This window comes from Bos taurus, chromosome 19, assembly GCF_002263795.3.
Source record: "Bos taurus isolate L1 Dominette 01449 registration number 42190680 breed Hereford chromosome 19, ARS-UCD2.0, whole genome shotgun sequence".
NCBI classification, from domain to species: Eukaryota; Metazoa; Chordata; class Mammalia; order Artiodactyla; family Bovidae; genus Bos; species Bos taurus.
The window spans coordinates 48,463,647-48,485,683 of record NC_037346.1 but is presented as its reverse complement, the minus strand read 5'-3'; the positions used below and the strand labels follow the sequence as shown (position 1 = coordinate 48,485,683).

The window sequence follows — 22,037 nt, the reverse complement described above, 5'->3', positions numbered from 1 at the left end:
TTCTACCTCCCATGGCTCTTGGGCTTAACTCTGTGGAGGCCAGTAATGGTCTATCAATATATCAGTCTTTCTCTGCTAGATCCAGTGCTAAAAGTCTACCATTTTTGCACTTAAAAAATACTGTCTTCATCCCCAATGCTGAGCACACCAGTTGGTACTTACGGAGCTCTCAGTAATTGCTCATTAATGGTGCAGCTTGTGGCAAAATGGGTCCCTAACCATTTTTTCAATGTATAAGTGGATCAACTTTTTTGTTTTTGTGTACTTCATAACCGTTTCTCCTGCCAAGACAGAAGTGCAGTGTCAAAAAGTTGCAGTAAAAACCTTAGAGCATTTTTTTTAAGTTTCATGAGAAAATAAGGATTGTCTTGAAATGTCACAATTGGGAACAATTCAAGTATACTGGAATCTGCAGGCTTAAACTGAAGCCTGGGTTGTAAGAGAGACTTGGATGATGGTTGAGGGGCAGGGGTGAAGGGAGGCAGATGCCAGAGGGATAACTTAGATTTGAATTTCTGTGACTTCTATCTCTTCTGTAGGTAGAAAAAATTTAGTTCACTTTGTACTAAACTCTTCCTATAGATACTTGGGGGACAAAGTAAGGAATCTTGTTTGATATTTGAATTTAGCATCAAAATCCCTGGGCTTTGTCATTGGTCACTTTACTGAGTCACAGATACCAAGGTCTAACACTCACTCTTTTCATTTGTAAGTTCAAAGTACATGTACCTTCATATATATTCTTTACTGATTTGGTTTTCTTGCCAGTCCAAGGAGGCAGAATTTGTTATCATCATCTCCTTTTATAGATGAGCAGTCAGAGGCTCACAGGGATTTAATGATATGTCTTGTTCAAGGTCAAACAGATGGTACGTTAGTGCAATGGAACTTAAACACCAAGGCAGTGCTGCTATATTCGTTATACTGTCTTTTGGAGAAGTGCAGTGATGTTTGCTTCTTTTGCCCTTTGAAGTTAGCTGTCCTGTTTCTGGCAAGAAGGAAGGGCACTTTGGCAGGCACTGGAGCAGGCAGTTAGGAGGTCGTGAAGGCTGGCTCTTTCTTAAGCTAGTCTTGTGACCTTGGACACATTACCAGTCTTCTGTGAGCTTCTGTTTCTGCATCTGTAAAATGGAGAAAATAACAACCACACCTACCACACAGGTTTCAAATGAATTAATGCGTACAAAGATCTTGATGTAGTGTTGGCCCAGAGTAATCTTTTAAAGGTAGGAGGAAGTGTTAATATTATTACATTATTATACATGTGTTTATTTTTCAAAGTATCCAAATTCCTCACTTTTCAAAAGGAAGGGCTCCCTCTTAGTGTTCATGCTGGATCTTACAGGCCTCCAGCTTGAGGTCAGGTTGACACTATATTAATTAACCTAATATTTATGTAGGGTTTTGCCTGGGCAAGGAAGGTGGAGGCGGGCACTCTGAGATACACAATGCCAGCTTCCCCAGGACCCTTGCAGTGGTACAGCTCCAGGCCCCCCCACCTTCATTGCCCACTCCACCCCCACCAAATGGTGGAGGTTTTAAGGTGTGGCCAAGATAAACTTTGGGCTGTTTCTCTAGTGCTAACTGCCTTTGTTGCACATTTCCAGATACCCAAGGCTGGAACCCTCTGTATTTAAAACAAGAATTCCTTTTCCTTTGGGAGGGCCAAGGGAAGCAAATAGTGTTCCCAGGCAGTGATGTCTGCAACCCAGAGACTTAATCTTGATGAGGCTGATGAATGTGTGTGTCAAGCTGTTCCTGGCAAACACAACACCCACAGAAATCACAGCAAAAAACAAAACAAGCAAACAACCAGCCAAAACGCCATGACCACCACCACCGCCAACAGCTATATGGTTGTTTTTTGGAGGCAGTTTGCTTCTCTTAGGAGGGGTCTAGGCAGAAGAGGCTCACTTTCAGGCAGGGGCTTCTGGGTCAGATGGAAGTCCAGGACACGGGGAGGAGGCGAGGCATGTGTTTGGGAGAATGGGCAGGGCTGGATGGCGTTGGAATCCAGGCACCTTCCTGGGGTTATGACTGGGCCTGGTGATGGCAACAAGGAAGGGTGTGTTTTGCCATTTAAGTATTTAAGCATTGTCTAGAGAGTTAGAGAACAAGACTGCCTTGTTGCTTCAGCCCAGCCCGGTGCCCTTCAGACTCAGTTCTTGGCATGACCCACTCAGGGAACTGTCCTGAGTTTCTCAGTAGGCGACCTCCAGCCAAACTAGCAAATCTCCCAACCATATTTCTGTTTTTGAGGATAAAGAATAGCTTATCTTTATTTATGGCAGTTGCACTTGAACTTCATTGCCACGAGGAGTCGACTTGAAATAATACGTGACTGCCTGTATGTGGCTCCTGTACCAACACTACCTACATCAGAATCACCTCGGGGGACGGGAGCTGAAAAATACATATTTTCCCCAGTCGCATTCCAGACACACGGAATATGTGTTAAATGTTTTACAAAATTCTCCAAGGTGAAGCTGGATAATTTTTACGCCAATTTCTGGGACTGGACGGGAACACGTGTCGGACGGCCCTATGCAACTCAAATTCCAGTCATTGTGCCAAGCGAGGAGACCCTCGGGACCTCAGTTTCTCTTTCTGACAGAGGCAGGTTCTGTCCCCCACTTGTTGCTAGACTTCAGGAAGCGGAAATTAATAAATGCAAAGTGCTGGGAAGAGCGAAGCTGCCGGACTACGGAGAGAAGAGAAGGTCTCATCCCTTCCAACCCAGGCTCTCCCAGGTAACCCGGCCGCCGCCCGTCTCCCCAGCCCCGTGGGCGGCGGCCTCTTTAACAGACCCGACCAATCGCACACCCATTTCCGCGGCCGCTCCCGGCGCGCTGGTAGGGGCTGGATTGGCCGGGCCTGGCGCGAGGCCGGCTCCGCCCCCGCCGCCCTCTGGTTGGCGGCGGCGGCCGCGGGCGCGGGGCGGGTCCGCCGGCTGGGCGGGGTGGCCGGTGCCCCGGGGGCGGGCTGGCGGCAGGACGGCGGCCCGAGCCCGAAACGGAGCGGGGTCTGCGGCGGCCGTGAAGCACGGGCGCCGGCGCAGTACAATGAGGCAGCCAGTGGATCCGGGGTGAGCGCTCCCGGGGCCGGGCGGAGCGGTGGAGGGAGCGCCCACCAAGAAGGCCGGGGCTGGGGGCGGCTCCGGCTCCTCAGGGTCCGGGGGCCGGCGGCCGTTGGCGCGGCTGGGCGCGGGGGTCCGGTCCCCCAGGGCCCCGCCCCGCTGTCACGGTCCGGGTTAAGTTGACATGGACGCCTACCCGCGAGGCCCCCGGGCGCACCCTTCTTTCCTCTGGGGGCGGTGTGGGGCGGTCTGGGCTTGACCCCGCCAGAGGTGCCCGCCGGCCAGCCCCCCAGCCTGCTGTCCACGGGCTCCGGGCTCGGCCCCAGCCGGGGAGGACCGTCCACACTCAAACAGGGAAAACAGCTTGTGATTTTATGAATGGGGCCCCGGGTTCTGGTCTTCCCCGGCGCTCACGTCGCGAAACGCCTGGAAGTCGAGAACCGCAGTTACTTTTAAGCGGATCTTTCAGAGGCTCTCAGCTCCTCGGGTGGTTTTTCGCCAGCTCTTGGAAATCGCGGGTGGCAGTGGGTGGTTCGCGTGCCTTAGACTTGAGACGACGGCGTTCCGAACGCCGGGGGTTTTGGAAGGTTAACAAGTGACATTGGGCTGAGGCCTAACGCCAGGTGCCCTGCCCGGAGCGCGGGGTGTGACGGCGGAGGCTGTGCTGCTGCTGGTGAGCGCAGGAACGAATCGGTGGGATCAGAGATGGGCTGAACCGCTCCCCAGAACGCTTGGCTGACGCGGGAGTCGGTGCAGGGGAGTTTTCCCCTCTTAAAAATGCCTTTTGGAAAACTTAGCCCCTCGGTGGGTTGATGGTTACTGAAACCATCGGTTGTTATGGTTACAGGGCATCTAATGTAAGGGCAAAGCCTGTCTCCACCCTCGCTCTTCCTCCAAAGCCGTGAAGTACTTTGTCACTACCGTCTTTAAGAGACGCTGCCCATGGAGGGCATACTTTTTTATTTGGAGGAAAAGCGTGGGCTCCATGAAGGCAGGAGTGCTGCCATATTCGTGTTTGAAGTTCTAGGTTGTGACACCGCGGCTGCTCTGCGCAGACGTTGAAAAGAACCAGCCTTTCGCATGTTTTGATGGTTTTCATCAAAGGCTTTAAAGGAGTCCTTTCAGGAGCCTGATGTAAGCTGGAAGGAAAACAATGAGTAACTTTTATATGGAAGCCAATAAGGAAAAACGGAGGCGCAAATGGTCCTTGAACTCTGGAATGGGGAGTGTTTGCAGAGTTTAGATGTTTGTTTGTTTGTTTTTTTGACCACCCAGCTAAGGAGATCTTAGTTCTGGGACCAGGGATCAAACCAGGGCCCTAGGCAGTGAGCGCACAAAGTGCTTACCACTGGACTGACAGGGAATTCCTGAAAGTCTGGGTTTGTGGATTTAGAGCTGGGTGACACCGTGCAGCTTATCTCCAGGGAGGTATTGAAAGAGCAAAAGTGCCGTTTTTGTCAGCTCTGGTTGCTGTTTAGTCGCTGAGTCGGGTTCTACTCTTTGGGGCCCCATGGACTGTAGCCTGCCAGGCTTCTCTGTCCACGGGGCTTCCCAGGCAAGAATACTGGAGAGGGTTGCTATTTCCTTCTCCAGGTGATCTTCCTGACTCAGGGATCAAACTGCCTGAGTCTCCTGAATTGGCAGGCAGATGCTTTACCATTGAGTGCTCTTACCCAACCCTTAAATCATTACGGCATTCTTTCAGATTCCTCTAAAAGTTGGTGATTGAGCTAAACTTTATGTAAAACAAACAGCCTCCTGAGATGATGAGGGTAGAGTGGGATTTTTGCCATATAGTTTCTTTTTTTCACATGGGCCTCAGGGTTGGGGGTGGTGGAGAGCTGTGGGTGAACTGGACTTGCCTGCATTTATCTTCAGGAAAGGTGCTATGCCTGAGAGGAAGGAGATTAAGAAACAGATTCAGATAATGGTGGTAATTGAGGCAACTGCCGAGTAGCCCAAGGGCTGGACAGAGGAAGGGGAAGAGAGAGTGCATGGGTTTTGGTGGGACTAAGGGGACCGGGCCTTGTTGGAGGTTTGAAGAGCAAGTAGAAAGTCATCATGTGAGAGGATTGGAGAAACAGCATTGCCGAGTGTATCGTTTGCATATTAGATATTATGGTTTTGGAATGCGTCTGGAAAAGAAGCAGGAAAGACTGTTGTTAGTCTTTTAGGTAGGATAAATGTATAGGATGTTTGGGAGTTCTGGTCCCAGTGAAATGGCATGTAGTCAAAAAATATTCACTCAACTAATTTTTGTTGAGAGTTGGCCATGTGCCAGAAACTTTGAGGCATTCTGGGTACGATGGAGAAAAAAGGCAGGTCAGGAGTTTGTTTCTACATCCATATGGCTCACCTTCCCTCCCAAAGCTCATAACTTATGAGGATTTTCTGAAGCTCTTGAAGAAAGAAAGAGGTGAAATGCACAGAATATTACTTATCGTAAGAATGAAACAGGACAGTGGGGAAATCCCCTGTAGGTCATTTTTGGTATCAAACTGGATCTTCCAAGACTGCTTTCTGTGTCAGATGTGGTATCTCTTCATCCTCATATCTGTTGACCAGTGTTTTTTGATGGTGTTGCTGCTGCTGCTGCTAAGTTGCTTCAGTTGTGTCCCACTCTGTGCGACCCCATAGACGGCAGCCCACCAGGCTCCCCCGTCCCTGGGATTCCTTCTCCAGTGCATGAAAGTGAAGTTGCTCAGTCGTGTCTGACCCTTAGTGACCCCATGGACTGCAGCCTACCAGGCTCCTCCATCCATGGGATTTTCCAGGCAAGAGTACTGGAGTGGGGTGCCATTGCCTTCTCCGTTTGATGGTGTTAAGTTCTTTTTAACCTTTCCCTCTGTCAGTGAGTTTACTCAGAAGTTTGGAAGTCAGGCAGCTGTCCCTGCCCTCCAGGTGCTTCTAGTTCATTTTCTTTGCCTGAGTGGCCCTCAGGGTCAGCTTTCTTCTGTCTGATCCTTATTCTCACCAGAGTGTCCCCCTGGGGAATTGCTGAGGTCACAGGGAATTGTTTGTTCTTTAATTCTGTCCCAGAGCAAAAGGTGGTCATTATAGAAAGAGCATTCGCTGAATTCCAGCTCTGCCATTGCTGCTTTCTCTGTGTATATTGGGCTGGTCATAAAGTTCATTCAGGTTTTCCCATAACATCTTATGGAGAAACTTGAACGCACGTTTTGGCCAACCCAATATATCCTCTTTTGTCCTGGAGCAGCCCTCTAAGGGAGACTGGTGCTGGAAGCCTCAACGTTGGACTTCCCAGGTGGTGCCGTGATAAGGAATCCACCTGCCGATGCCAGAGACATGAGCGATGCAGGTTTGACCCCTGGGTTGGGAAGATCCCCTGGCATAGAACATGGTAACACGCTCTAGTATTGCCTAGAAAATTCCATGGACAGAGGAGCGTGGCAGGACAGTACCTGGGGTCGCAAAGAGATACGACTGAGTGACTGAGCGGGCAGGCTCGCGCAGGCACACACACACAGTCTCAATTTACAGGAGAGGAAACTGAGAGCAGTTCAGTAGCTTGCCCAGGGCATAAGCTGGTTAGTTGGTGGAACAAGATCTTAGTTCTCTGACCAAGGATTGAACCTAGGCCCTCAGCAGTGAAAGCAGAGTCCTAACCACTGGACCACCAGGGAATTCCCTGGAACGAGAACTTCAGTGTAGGACTTTCTGATTCCAGATGTACGTTTTCCGTGGCATACCACGCTGCTTTCGCAGAAGAAAGGCAGGTTATCCTAGTCTCGCACAGTGCCTGCTTGGGCATGTGAAGGGCCAGGTTCAGGGGTGTTCAGAGAATTGCCGTAGTTGATGTGCTGGTGGCCGGGCGGGTGTTAGCCCCCTGTGTCCTGCCTCTTTGTCAGGTGTGTTTCTGGGTAATTCACATGACGTGGGAAATCTGAGTTTATTGCCATGAAAAGGTGACCAGTCTTACCAGGTCTGTATCCCAGACCTGTATTCTATTTACTAGCTCTGTGACCTTGGGCAAACTGTTTTCTCTGTGTACCTCAGTTTCTTTATCTGTAAAATGGGACAGTGTTCACATTTCCACAAATGTAAGACAATACACTTTGTCTCAGCTTAACATGTCTGAAAAGAGAAGAAAGTGAAAGTGAAGTTGCTCAGTTGTGTCTGACTTTTTGTGACCCCATGGGCTGTAGCCTACCAGGCTCCTCCGTCCATGGGATTTTCCAGGCAAGAGTACTGGAGTGGGTTGCCATTTCTTTCTCCAGGGGATCTTCCCAACCCAGGGATCGAACCCGGGTCTCCCGCATTGTAGGCAGATGCTGTCACGGTCTGAGCCACCAGGGAAGCCAAAGTATCTTTTAAATCTATGAGGTCTGACATTTGTAGTTGGCTGGACTTCCTTTTTTCGAACATAAAATAATGGTGTCCTAGTGGGGTCTGAGGTCAGATGAACCATGCTAGTACATTCTCTGTCAGTAGTTGTGAGGATTACACGAAGTCATTTGTGTGCCTGGCACAGCGTGAGCCAGGAACACGTGATGCTGTCGAATGACAGAACGTAAGGTTAACTGGTAGGTGGCTCTAGAGGGAAGCTAGGGAGCGTCTTGTAAGATTTGCCACTCAGAGCCCAGGCAGTAATCCACGATCTGTGGGCTGCAGGAACATTTTCCAGTTTGTGTGGAGCTCTGTCCTTTGGCTGACTCTTGTCCCCGTGAGAAGCATTAACTTCAGGAGCTAACCAGCCATGGACAGACAGCTCCCTGCCTATTCATTAAGTTCTTTGTCAACTTCAAATCCCAAGTTAAAAATAACTATCTTTATGAGAACTTTGGAAACCTGGGCTGATGTGAATACTATGTGTGAATTTTAAAGCACCTCAGGGTTTTGTGCAAGATTCCATGTTGCCTCTGGCCAAGCTCCTTGTGATGCTTAATTGCATCGTGTGAAGTGTCTATGCAGCCCCATTCATCAGAAGGGTGCTCAGAGGCAGGTACAGAAACCCTGAGTTTCTGAGTGAGGTGCAGAGAGCACTGCAGTTGGTGTTAAGAGACCCGTTGGCCGTTCTGGGGGGTTCTCCAGTTATTATGTGTGTCTTGGGCACTTCATTTCCCCACTCTGGACCTTGAAGTTCTCTTCAAAGTGCAGACTTGATTTCTTAGTCTCCTCCTCCCGCTCCCTCCAGTACAGTGTCGTTGATTATGTGAGTTTATGAATTTAAGGATCTGAGAAGTTAAATGTTTGAAAGGAAAGGACTCCTGAAGTCTCAGGTGCGTGTTTGTGCTAGTGCTTTTGTAATGAGAAAACATGGGCAGGTGAGAACAATAAGAGCACTGTCATTTATGGAGAACTGCTGTGTGCCAGGCACTGCCCCACTTTTCAACCTCACATCATCCTGTGAATGCTTGTGCTCGATCGTGTCTGACTCTTTGTGACCCTATGGACCCCCCACCCCCACCCCAGGCTTCTCTGTCCATGGAATTGTCCAGGCAAGAATACTGGAATGAGTTGCCATTTCCTACTGCAGGGGGTCTTCCTGACCCAGGGATCAAACCCCAGTCTCATTCGTCTCCATCGGCAGGCGAATTCTTTACCCCTGTGCCATCTGGGAAGCCCTTATGAATAGTAGACCCTAGTATCAATCTTATTCTAAGATGAGAAAGCCGAAGTTCAGAGTTAAGTAACGTGTTCAAGATCATGCAGCGAGGACAAGGGCTTATGGCTGGGACTAGAACTCGGGCTTATGTTGCTCCCCAGTGTGAGTTCTGTGGTTGTATCAGGTGGACCCTGCCTCATTTTGAAATCTTCTAAGCCATGTTCCCTGGAAGTTTTCTCAGTTCAAAAAGTGAGATTTCCCTTTGCTTTGGGGTCATACATTCCCAGCCTCTTACTGTGTACTGACCCCAGTTTAAATTCTGAGTTCTCCTTGAGAACATCTGCTGTGTGTTGGGAGAACTTTGTTAAATTTAAGGACGACCCCTATAGGAGTTGCAGAAGACTCAAGTCCTCTTTGGTTTTTCTTTGGTGAGCAAAAGCCACAGGCCAGGCCACTGTGAGCATAGATAGGACTGTTGAGAGAAGAATCTGGCCTTTCTGCGAAGAAGCTGCTGGAGTGGCTGATGGGTGGGCTTTGAAACAACCTAGTGACCTTTGTTGGGTTTGCCCAGAAGATCGGTTCTAAGGGCTTCCCCCCAAAGAGATGATTGGACACACTGAGCCCCTCCCGGGCTTATTCTAACATTTGAGACCAGGACAGGGCAAGAGGAGCCCTCTTCAGCTTGTTTAGGTTTTGAGATTTAAAACCACCCCACCCCCATCCTTGCAGGATTATTCCTGCAGATAACCTTTGAGAATCTCAGTATGCATTTCGTAAGTTTCATTTCACGTTTGTTACTTAAAGCTAACATAAGCTGGCCTGTTCTCTCTCTCAATTTTAAGTCCTTTCTTACACTTAATGTTGTCTTTTAAGCAGTGTTCCTCAAGATGGTTCTATGTATCATTTGGGGCTGGAAATACAAAATTAAAAAATCTTACCACTGAAAGGACTGACTGAACAGCGATCATCACTCATTAAACAAGTGTCTCTCGGAGTGTCTGGAGCCAAGCATTGTGCTTAGCATTGGAAAGAAATCCAACGGGGAGCGAAACAGATGTGTTTCCTGCTGGCACACAGCACATTATGTAGTCTAGACAGTAAACAAGTCAACTGACGTGTGTGTTGTATACATTAAATGGTGAGAAGTTGGAAATCTCCTTCCTCTGAGGGAGGAGAAAAACAGGCCCTGAGAAAGAATAAAGGGAGGGAGCCAGTGTTGGGAAGGCGCCTCAAGGGAGGGAGTGGCTTGTGGCCGGTGTGGCTGTGGTGAGGAGGGGCCAGAGGAGGATGAAGGGAGGAGAGGCAGGTGCATCACAGAGCGGAGGGGAAGGGCTGGGACTCCCAGCCTGTCAGTGCTTGAGGCACCATGGGAATGTCTTACAGGGGTTTGCTGACTTACTTGGCCTGGAAGGAGATGAGCTTGTGTTTTTGGGTCCACATTTCCATCATCCTGGGTGTAAAGTAGCCAGAGGGCGGCAGGTGGGACCGAGATGGCCCCTGCACATGTCCACTGGAGGCGTCCCTGTGTGGCGTGGTGTGGGGCGGCCACATGCTAGCCACAGCCCGGCTGCTGGGCAGCGCTTGCCGTGGGGCCTCTGCAGCGCGGGCAGGGCTCACCTGAAAGCTGGGGTGGACTGGAAGCATTGTTCCTCAGTCTGCGGGCATCTGCGTTAGCGTTGGGATGGGGAGGGAAGTCGATTATCAGCCTTTTCTTCCGATAAGATGAGGCAGACAGTGGCCTTATTGTCAGGTGGTAAGCATGCCAGCTCCGAGCAGCTGAGAACAGAACCCACCTGAACCCGGCCTCTGAAGACGCTCAGTGCAGTGCTTCCTGATGCCCACCACAGCCTGGGATCACACAGGAGGAGAACTTCATAAAACAGGTCGCTGGCTAGGTTGGTTCTTGGCCTGACTTGAGAGGTTTGGTAAAATGCTATGCACCCAGCCCTATCAAAGTTTATAATTACCCTCCAGAGTATGTGTTAGAACAGATTGAATTTGTGTATAAGTGCATTAGTTCCTTGAGAAAAAAAAAAAAGTCCATTATTCTGGAGAGAAATTTTACATACACAAAAGTAAAGAAGAAAAAATGAGCCTCCTGTATCTGTCACCCAGTTTGAGTAATTATCAACATTTTCCAATCTTGTTCCCATGTTGTTTCACATTTGAAGCATTGTTGCTGGGTTTTCTGTCACAGTATAAATGTGTCTTTGGGATATAAAATCACATGGTAGATATGGTGCTAGAGAAATTCCTGCATGCTGCATCATTACAGGACATAATTACAGGACTGGTGTTAGTGGTTGCCATTCTAAATCTGAAACGAACATTTCTTGCAAGCCCCTTATAGACTTGCCTATGAAAAGTAGGCACAAAATTAGATGGCCAAATAATCTGTGTATTTACTAAAAATATCACCTGCATTGGGCAATATATAAGATATATATGAAAGAAGCTTCCCAGGTGGTGCAGTGGTAAAGAACCTGCCTGCCAGTGCAGGAGACACAAGAGACGCGGGTTCAGTCCCCGGGTCAGGAAGATCCCCTGAAGGAGGAACTGGCAACCCATTCCAGTATTCTTGTCTGGAAAATTCCATGGACAAAGGAGCCTGGGCAGGTTACAGCCCATGGGGGTAACAAAGAGTCAGACACAACTGAGCGTGCACGCACACGTGCGCGCGCACACACACGTGCGCGCACACACACACACACGCATACATGGAAAGAATAAGACAGTCTTCACAGTGGCTTGTGAAATACTGGTCCCTTTCTTCCTCACAAGGAATCACATGGTTATTTTCAACATTCCTGGCAAATAAAATATACACAAACCCCAAACTATGAGACTGACTAAAAGCACTATTTTTTGGTGTATATTAAGTTCAGATTATAGCTTCTGCTAAGGCTTCCCTGGTGGCTTAGACGGTAAAGCGTCTGTCTGCGAGGCAGGAGACCTGGGTTCGATCCCTGGGTTGGGAAGATCCCCTGGAGAAAGAAATGGCAACCCACTCCAGTACTCTTGCCTGGAAGATCCCATGAACGAAGGAGCCTCGTAGGCTAGAGTCCATGGGGTCGCAAAGAGTCAGACATGACCAAGCGACTTCACTTCACTTCATAGCTGCTGCTGCTGTTGTGTCCAACTCTGTGTGACCCCATAGACGGCAGCCCACCAGGCTCCCCTGTCCCTGGGATTCTCCAGGCAATAACACTGGAGTGGGTTGCCATTTCCTTCTCCAACGCAGGAAAGTGAAAAGTGAAAGTGAAGTCGCTCAGTCGCGTCTGACTCTTAGCAACCCCATGGACTGCAGCCCACCAGGCTCCTCCCCGTCCATGGGATTTTCCGGGCAAGAGTACTGGAGTGGGTTGCCATTGCCTTCTCCAGATTATAGCATTCACTTACAAAATCAAGGAGGACACAGCTATGTATTGAAAGTCTCTATCTATTAAACTTTTGTGTGTGTTTTAAGGAGAACTCAAACCTGCAGAGAACACTTTCCGACAGACCTTCTGTAGCGTTGAGAATGTGCTCCATCTGTGCTGTCAATATGGTGGCCTCTGGCTGCCTTGACTATCAGACCTTGCAAGGTGGCTAGTGCAACTGAGAAACTGATGTTTTATCTTAATTTTCAGTTAAATAGCTCCATGTGGCCACACTGATGGTGTCGTAAACCCTGGAGCTACACTGTTCAATCTCTGTGATAGGAAAAATCCTGCAGGAACTAATTTGGACAACAAATGAGAGAGCACAATTCTTGTGTAGGTCCCGAACTCGGTATATTTTGGAGAAAAGGAGTTTGATTCTGTAGAAGGAAGAATTGCCTCTTGGGGTTCATGGTGTTCCTCTGAGAGCACGGTTTTGGCAGCTCAGTAACCTGAGAGGTTAGATTTGGTGCGGGATGTCTTCCAGGGCTCAGATCTTATGAAAGGAGGAGTGACTCTCTCCAATGCAAAGCGCTTGTGCTACTCTTGCATCACAGAAGGTTTCTAAGAGGTAGACGGGAATCTGTTGAGTGGCTCATATGAAGGTTTCAGGTGGTCGGGTGACCTTACCCTTGGTAGCTGCATTCACTGCCAGGGGGGTTTAGAGGTTCAGAGGAGACATGCAAGGGCCTGGGCTGTCGTAGTCACCTTTTCCTCCCCAGCACATAGTACATGCTAAATAAATATGTTTCAAAAACGGATGACAGTTTTTAAGAATGGATTTAAGAGCAAGTAAGGAGAAGAGCTTTAAATTTGTCTAGAAATTCTGAAAAATAGGTGCCAAAGGGAGTAAGTGTAATACCAGTGAGCTGCAGAGTGTATACAGCCAATATTTGCTGCCGGAGGTAATTGACATTTCTCTTCACTGCAAATGCAAGCTGGCTCTTATCTCGTCCGTTACCAGGTGCTGTTATTTTCATCTCTTAAACATCTCTTGAACGGTTCTCTTTCTCTTCAGCTTCACTGCCACCACTCTAGTCCAAACAACTCTCTTGGTTTTGAAGGTGGCAGCAGCCTTCCCCCCGTTCTTCTCACAGCCGCTTTCCTCTGCTCTAATTTCTTCACCCCTCAGCAGCCGGAGTGGTCTCTTTCTCTTAACAATTCCTAATATGATCACACCACATCCTTGTTCCCAATCCTAGGAAGGCTTCTGGTTGCTCCCAGGATAAGAGCCACATTCTGAACCTCGTCTGCAAAGTCCTGTGTGATTCAGCGCCCCCCGCCTGCCTCTGCTGTGGCCTGGCCCCAGGACTCTCCCCTCTCAGTTAATTACAGTCCATGACCCTTCTGTTCCCAGCTGGAAGGGAGCTCAGCCTTTCAGGAACTGAACCACCGTGCATCTCCCTCTTCGGGAAGCAGCTCCACCTCCTCACCTCGCTCCCTTTTTCTCTCTTGTTCTTTACACCACTTCTCGCTGTTGTGGTGACGTATTCTTTAGGAGACATCTGCTTTCCCACTTCTTCTGGGAGGGCAGGGACCTCATCCATTGTGCTCACGATTATATACCAGTGCCTCGCTCAGCATCTGACCCGCTGCACGAGCTTCTTAAATGTTTGCTGGGTGAGTGAATGAATGAGTGTAAGCACATTAGGAACATGGGTGACCTTGAATAATGCTCTCTAACACTTGGATTTATTGGAAGGATTGCATAGTTTTTAGAGCAGGATAACCTGAGAAGGGAAATGGCCAGGCTGGGGGCTGAGGGTGGAGGGATAGTCCATGGGAATCTGTGGTTGGAGCTGTCTGGTGGGTTTAGCACTGTCTCACAGGAGAAACATGTCTTGACCCACACTTGAAAAGCATTTGCCTGCTGAGTTAAGGGTGGTCCCCTGTCTAACTTCCTATCCCTGCCCTCAGGAGGCATCACTCTCACTGAGTATATGCTTAGTTGCACTGGGCCCCGATTTAAGAACTCACCGTTGGAGTCTTCCGTATACAACCCACAGACAGAGATGTAGTAGTCTTCCTGTCTTTCTAGAGTCGGGATTCTGCCCTGTTCATGTTTGTCTCTCTTTCCTCGCTTTCCTCCATGGCTCTTATTCCCATTGGCACCCCTGGGCTGTGTCCCACAGGTGGTGGCGCTACTCCAAAATCATGCCAGGTGGGTCCTAAAAAGAGTTCTTGGCAGTGTTGTCCTCAGTCACCTCTGACTCTGCAACCCCATGGACTGTATGTAGCCCGCCAGGCTCCTCTGTGAGATTTCCCAGGCAAGGATACTGGAGTGGGTTGGATGGGTTGCCATTTCCTCTTGCAGGGGGTCTTCCCGACCTGGGGATTGAACCCTCGTCTCCTGCATTGGCAGGAAGATTCTTTGTCGCTGAGCCACCTGGGAAGCACTCTTGGCAGCAGTGGGAGGGGATTCTAGTTTTGCCTTGTCCGGGAAGAGACTTCCAGCCACTGGGAAGAACAGAGGCAGGTCCTGACCCTGCCGGTGAGGAGACGCCCTCTTCCTGGGCCACTTCTAGCTGAGGGGAGGAGCCTGCGGGTGCTCCTCAGATCCTCTTGTCATGTGGGAGAGACTCAGGGGAAACCTGGATCTTCACCAGAAACCATGAATTTCTAGCTAGGAAATGGAAGGCCTTGGCAGAGATGGTGGTTACATTTCTTCTATAACTTTTGTGATTCTGAAAGAGAAACTGGGATGTTTTCTCAGTTTGATGGGATGTCACTAGCTGGTTTCCTAGGAAATGTGTTTTTTTGTTTTTATTTTTGGAAGGAAGGGACTGGTTCCCTGAACCAGAGCCTCCAATAACCAGAGAGGAGGTATTTCATGAAGACCAGAGTGATATGTCTTCTGGGAGTCTTGCAAGTCTGGTTAAGAAGGCTTTAAGCTGCAGTCCATGGGGTCGCAAAGAGTCAGACACGACTGAGCGACTTCACTTTCACTTTTCCCTTTCATGCATTGGAGAAGGAAATGGCAACCCACTCCAGTGTTCTTGCCTAGAGAATCCCAGGGACCGGGGAGCCTGGTGGGCTGCTGTCTATGGGGTCGCACAGAGTCGGACACGACTGAAGTGACTTAGCAGCAGCAGCAGTAGCAGCAGCAAGCTGAATATTAAGGGGACAGAAAAGTGTCCAGGAAAATGGCAGAACCAGAGACTATAGAGACCTGTGTGACTTAGCAGCAGTGTGGGTACTGAAGTGGTGCCCAGGAACTCCCAAGTGGGAACTGGCATCAGCTGGTTGAGAACGCCACTGGTGGAGGGTGAGCAGGTGATACCTCCATGCCCTGGAAGCCTGAACAGCTCAGCCGGGTAACTATGATCTGGTGGGGAGGGAGGATTAGAATAGAGCCAGGTAGTGTGGGTACACCTGGCTCTAAAAGAAAACCCTCTGCGAGATTCACTGTGTGCCCTGATCGTGGAAGGCTGGCGGGGAACGTTTCAATGATGATAGAGTAGAGGCCAGGTTATGTCACTGTAGGACTCTGCCTGCCAGACTGAGGAGGCAATGATTTTTTTTTTTTTTCATAGACAGATTTTAAAACACGCCTCCTGGCAGGTGTAGTGGACCAAGCAGATGTTTGTATAAGGTGAATTCCATTCAGGGTGGACCATGTGGTAGATTCTAACCCTACCTTGCTGATCATTTTACCTCTGAGAGCAGGTAAAGGGAAGTGTGTGTATGTATGTGTGTGTGAGGTCCTGCTGGGACCTAATGGTGACAAATGAGGAAAAGGCGGTTGACAGCGAGGACAGGGGGAAGCCATGCAGACAGCAAGGGGACCTGTGGCTGCGGCCAGCAATAGGCAGAGAGCTCAGGGTAGGGAGGCCGGCTCCACGGTGCCTGCTCTCCACCCTGCAGTCACTGGGCTGAGCATCTCCTACCTCATTTTGTTGCTTCCTTTGATCAAATTGAGGGACCTGCTCCTCATCTGAGCTGGAAGGGAGGCCGTCCATGTCCTCGTGTCCAGATGTCCGTTAGTGACCTCGGGAACATTAGCCCAGGGCAGTGACTAGTCTGTGTGGCCCCTGATCGGTTTCCCATTCCCCCACCCAGGTTCAGGATAGAAATAGTGGGGTCTCCTAGTACCTGTGCTAGGAAGTCTGAAGGGAGCCGTCCTCAGGGAAGGTGGAGCTGCGGGCTTTGGCTAAGTTCACAGGCAAGATCGAAATGGAAAATAAGTCAAGAGTGGTGGAAAGCCCAGGGGAAAGGAGTTGCTTTCGTTTTAATTTCCCAGGGTAGGCTAATGTCTGTGGGGAGGTGATGAGTGGTACTCGATTCTGAAGGGTAGGTTATAGTAAAGCAGGAACATTAATCTTTTTTTTAAGGCTAAAACTCCCAACAGAAATGACTATTGATCATGCTCTGAGCCTGAAATCAAACTCATTTGGTCATTTGAGCTTTTGTCTTCAGGCTTGACTGTGATCGAGAGGGGTGTTGGCAGAGGCTTAATAGCCTGCAGTGAAATTTTATTTCATGAGGTCTGATTTGTGGTACGAAAATCTCATAGAAGGAAAAAAGCACAATTTGAGTTTCTGGATTAGGTGGTAAGAGTCATTTTTGGCAGCACAGGGAACAAGTCCAGGGCCCAGGGTTTTCTGGGGCAGATGGTCAAGAGGTTCTTCCAACTATGTAAATTTATAATGCCAGAGTGTTAATCTCACAAATTAAAATGTAAGACATGTTTAAAGTATATACATTTTTGACCCACAGCTAAGAAGAAATCTTCCAGAAATTGCCGACTTAACTGTTTTCTAAAACTTCCTGCTACTGGGGCTTGATGAGAATTTTAATCTTTCTATGTTATCTGTCAGAGTTGTTGGCCTGTTAACTTCAATTTCCCTTCCCAGAAATGCTGTCCTGCCTCCCCTGGGCTCCTCCCAAGTGCAGCAGCAGAGTCTCCTGGCCTCTCACCCACCTCTGCGCTGAGTGAGCACAGAGCAGGTGGGCTCCGGTAATTGGTTAGTGTTGAGTGAGAGGGGTGCTCAAGCTCAGGAAGAAAGGAGTATTTTTTTTGGCCACATTTTTCTGTTTTAGGAGTTCTTTTCTACAGGTGAGCAAATTGGTACTTGAAGCATGAATGAGAGGTTTTTGGTTTCTTGTTTTGGCAACAGTGAGACAGGGGCAGGTATGTGGTTCAGCCCTGTCGGCCCCTTTTCCTGCCTGTGGTTGTGGGGGTCACATCAGTATCTCTCAGTGGTGTGATGCTGTTGCTAAGGGACTGAGTGGTCTGGCCAGACAAATGGGAAGCCTGGAAACTGTGATGATTTCAGGCCAGATTCTTTGAGGCTTGAGAAAGGGCTTATCAAATAGGTTATCCCTATATTGAGTTAGTGTGGGCTGATCCTCCAAGAATCCCTTGAGCATTCAGCAGATGACACTGCTCAGAAGACAGTGGCTGTGCTTGGCGACTGCCACTGGGCAGGCCTGGACTCTCCGTGAGTGCCAGTCTTCTGTGAATCTCCTAAAGGAAGTCCCTACCCACTTTGCCATTCTTTTTTTAAAGATGGCATTTCAAAAATCTTAAAAGCTGGTATTTGAATAGCAGTTAAACCTGATAAATTCTTAATTATAAAATGGTTGAAAGTCGCTCAGTCCTGCTTGACTCTTTGTGATCCCATGGACTATACAGTCCATGGAATTCTCCAGGCCAATGAATACTGGAGTGGATAGCCTTTCCCTTCTCCAGGGGATCTTCCCAACCCAGGGATTGAACCCAGGTCTCCCGTATTGCAGGTGGATTCTTTACGGGCTGAGCCACAAGGGAAGCCCTAAAAAGTGGTTAGTTAGATTCTCTTTTCCCAGGGTAATAGTTTGTAAGCCAGCGTGCCAGTTTTTCTTTTTTTTCTTTTTTAACTAAAGTATGTTTTGGAATTTTCATTTGTTTTTCCATTTTGGGGCTATTTGTGGAGTGTCTAGAAAGTAACCAGCTGTTTTCCCAGTAAGGTCTTGGTTCCAGGAGCACAAAGTCCTGGTGGCGCTTTGGGAGGTGCTAGACCAGTGTCGTCTTGCTAGAGCAGAACCTCAGCCTTCTCGGATGGCCTACAGAGCTTGCACCCACCAACCAGAGGGGTGTGGATCAAGACACTACCACCCTCCTTACTAGGAACAGTGCACTGAGTTCTTTCAGCCAGGGTTTTTAACTTTGGGCTGGGGAAGGGAGAAGTCTCTGTCTTCTCACGAGTTGAATGTGAAATCCTGTGGGGGTATTTGCGCATGTGCGTTGGCTGCAGTGACAGTGATGGTGGTGGCGGGCCGGGGTGTTGATTTTATCAGGTTAAGGAAGAGCTCCAGCTCTAAAGTTGCTTCATGTTTCGTCTAAAAAGCTCTGAAGCCAGGTTTTTAGAAAGGAGGGACCAATTCAGAGTAGAGGGAGAACCTGGAACAAAGGCTCCAGGGTCCCAGCGGGTGGGAGTCTGTGTGTGCAAGCCTGGCTTCTCCTCACCAGTCATGCCAGGCTAGCCTGGACCCCTGAGATTCTCTTTCCTCACTACTGGCCTCTTTGCCCTCCTCAGATCCTTAAGATGTCCTTTGTGGAGAGCACTGATAAAGTTGTCCTCTGAACCAGGTGTCTTATACCAAGACATCTTCTCCTTGGTTTCCTTAGTCAATTTCTTTTAATCAGTGCCCCAGTCTCCCCCCTCAACCCCCTAAATTCTCACAGGGCTTCTCTTTTCTTGGGTTTATCTCTTTTATACCACCTTTTCTTCCTTCTGTTTTTATCCTAATGCCTTCTAAGTTAATCTTTTCCCTCTCGTGGGCTTTTCTGTTGGGTCTGGTGATTCTTGGTCTGCAGCCAGAAAGGGGGCCCTGAAGTAGAAAGAGAACTGGGAGTCTGAGCCTTGCAGCCTTGTTTGACTCTGCCCCTTGGGTCTCAGCTTACCATTGCTAGCCTGAAGTCCAGCAATCTCCTCTTGCAGCCTCCAACTGGTCAGGAACCCACACCTGCCCTCACTGTCACTGGCTCCCTTCTTTCCTTGTGGATCTCATGTGTGTCCTAGGATATGAGCTCTGCTTATGAAAGTATGATTCTGTTTTATATTCCTTATTCTAGTTTTGCTAGAGGCAGAAAAGACAGAAGAAATTGCTTTCAGAAGGACCGTTCTTGGGACTTCCTTGGTGGTCTAGCAGTTGAGACTCTGTGCTTCCACTACCAGGGGCTTGGCTTGTGTTCGACCCCTGGTTGGGGAACTAAGATTCCCCCATGCCATGCGGTGCAGCCAAAAAGTTTAAAAAAAAAAAAAAAGACCGTTCTTCCAGGGGCGGACCAATATGTAAGACAGCACTGGTGACGTGCATAATTATAGCAGAACCCTGTTACATTTACAGTCAAAGGTGATCATCATCTACCTTTGGTAGTTTGAGTTTCTTCCCCTCTCTGAATTTCTCCCCCAGCATTCTAGGGGGTCAGGGATCTGGCCCTGAAAGGGGTCTTGGAGGAAGGTCTTCTTCTCTTGCTACTTCTGAGGATTCGGTAGCTCCCCGGCAGCACACACCTTCATGTGAAGGTGGGCATGTAATCTGGGAGGCTCTGCTTAGGAAACTGGATCTCTTAATTGATAGAGCCGGCTCCTGTGCTAGTAATGCAAGCTGTTGGTAATTACAAAAAACCTACCGTGAAACTCATCTAAAATTAATGAAGAGTCAGCACCGTGGATTGTAAATACAGAGGAAGTTATGGCCCTGGCTCTGTTTCCCGAAGGTGAATTATTTCTCGCCAGCCCCTATGTTTTCCTTCTCCCCATTGTACCTGGGACCCCGATCAGTTTACCTCCCTCCTCCTCTGTCCCATTTTAATGGAAAGCTATCCAAAAAATGCAGTGCATTCCCAAGTCAACTGTTTGGGATTCTCCATTCCACTTTTCTATGAATGCAGAGAAGTGAAAGGTCTGTTTACTGTTTAAAGAAAACAGTAAAACATGTGGGAAACAAAAACTCGGGAATGAAAACCAGCCTGATGAACAGAACATGTCTGCTCTTCCTGACTTCGATTTTTTAAAAAGGAGGGCTGTTCAGTACTTCATTTTGCATGTATGTCGGCCTGTGAAGCTCTCTAGACCACCGCTTACATATGCCATGATAGATGGCTGAGGTATTTGAGGTTAAAATCCTACTCCTTTGGCAACATGTACTTTACAGGCATACCATCCCCCCCTTGATTTAATAGGCAGGATCTTTGGTCTGTGTGTGCTTTTATGTGACTTGAAAAGAAACTGACTAGTCCATTTAAATAGATTTCAATTAGGATAATGGCTTTGAGACATCTCACAATGGTACATTTTCTAGACTATTTAAGATGGAATTGTCAAATTATAGCAAACAGAATTAGAAATTATTTTACAATTTTCTCAGCAGATGGTAATTTCCCCTTTGGTGTTATCTAAGTCATTCTGGAAATAATAGCGTAAAGGTACCTTTTTCTAAAAACTTGATTATTTTCCAAATACAATGGTACCTTTTGGTTTAGAAGAAATGCTAGAGGGAGATGGTAGTCCAGGAGAACAAGCAGAAAACAGTAATTTTCAGCCTTTCATTGTACCTTTGGTCACATTTTTGGAAGAAAGACCAAAAATTGCCATTTGTGTGAAAGAACATTGGTAACTGGGTACACGTGAAATGACAATGAGATTTTAGAGTAACAAAGTCACTTTCTTCCATGGCTTGTAGAAGCAAACGGTGTGTGATCAGCAGGTCCAGCATCTGGGACTGACGGAAGTGGAGAGTTTATGTAATCTGTAGTATATTTAAATTTCCATGTTAGAAAAACCTCACAGAGAACAAGTTTATTAAAACAAAAATAAAAAAAAATAATTTTTAAATGGGAGGGCAAATGTACAAGTATTAATTCTTACAGAATATTGAAAATTCTTTAATCTAGGACACAGTGTGTTGAGAGGGTCAGAGACCAGTGGAAACAATGACTTTAGGGTTACATTTTGATGTAGAAATGCTCAGTCGAAGATAAAACTTGCCTGGGAGGAAAGTTTCTATGGAGATGTGTCCTGTATCTTGAGTGATGTACTGAAGCATTGAAGACTCAACATTAATTTTGATCTTGCTTAGAAAGCTGGATAAAATAATGTGTTTCTGAATTAAAAAAAAAGAAAGAAACAAAAACCCAGTAAATTATTATGACGTGTTACCGGCTTGCAGTGGAAAATGTCAACATCCAGGAGTCCAAAGCAAACTCAGGAATCAGCATCCTCAGTGCAGACCTCGCTGACTCACCATCTTGATTTCAGGGGCTGTCATAGCTGTGAGGTCCGGCGGCCTGTCCTCAGGCATCCCCAGGAATGTGGGCGATCTGCACCACAAAAGGAGCATGGTAGCTAGTACTGCCGATTCCTAGTATACTTCCTGGGAAAAAGTATTTGACTCCAGGCAGGTCCTAACTTGTTAGAAACCGGCAGTGGCTCTGAGAAGCTTTGCATGCTTAATTGTGTCTGACTCCTTGCAACCTCATGGACTGTAACCCGCCAGGCTCCTCTGTCCATGGGATTTCCCAGGCAAGAATACTGGAGTGGGTTGCCATTTCCTTCTCTTGGGGATCTTCCCAACCCAGGGATTGAACCTGCATCTCTTGAGTCTCCTGGACTGCAGGTGGATTCTTTACTGCTGAGCCATCAGGGAAACTCGTTTCCTAAAATAACCCAAAGGAAAAAGTTCTGCTGCCCTTTAAGTGGTACTTTAACTGCTTTTAGGCCATGCACTTTTGAGTCTCTGAACCCTATGAGATCTCTCTAGAAAACCACACATGTACACACAGATCAATTTTGCATGTAGACGTAAAAACCCTTGATTTACAGTAAGAGGCAAGTTTTTGGAGAGAATTTTAGAAGGGAGTTTGCTGCTGTTACACCATTTTTCATTGGAGGGTTCAGGCTATGGCTTGAAAATGTACCTTGTGGGTTGTTGGACAGTAAGTTTGAACAGGGCTGAAAGCTGCGGCCAGGCCTCATTCTGAGAAAGTCGT

General features: G+C 48.1%; 1 protein-coding gene across 3 annotated transcripts in view; it reads left to right on the top strand.

Annotated features, from left to right (window-relative positions):
• The first annotated feature begins 2,956 nt into the window (after nucleotides 1–2,956).
• Nucleotides 2,957–22,037, top strand: part of TEX2 (testis expressed 2) — a 114,307-nt gene continuing 95,226 nt past the window's right edge. For 2 of the 3 annotated variants that reach the window (XM_024980007.2, XM_024980008.2), the window contains exon 1: nucleotides 2,957–3,085. The gene's annotated coding sequence lies outside the window, so the exon portion shown is untranslated. 3 annotated transcript variants of the gene reach the window in all.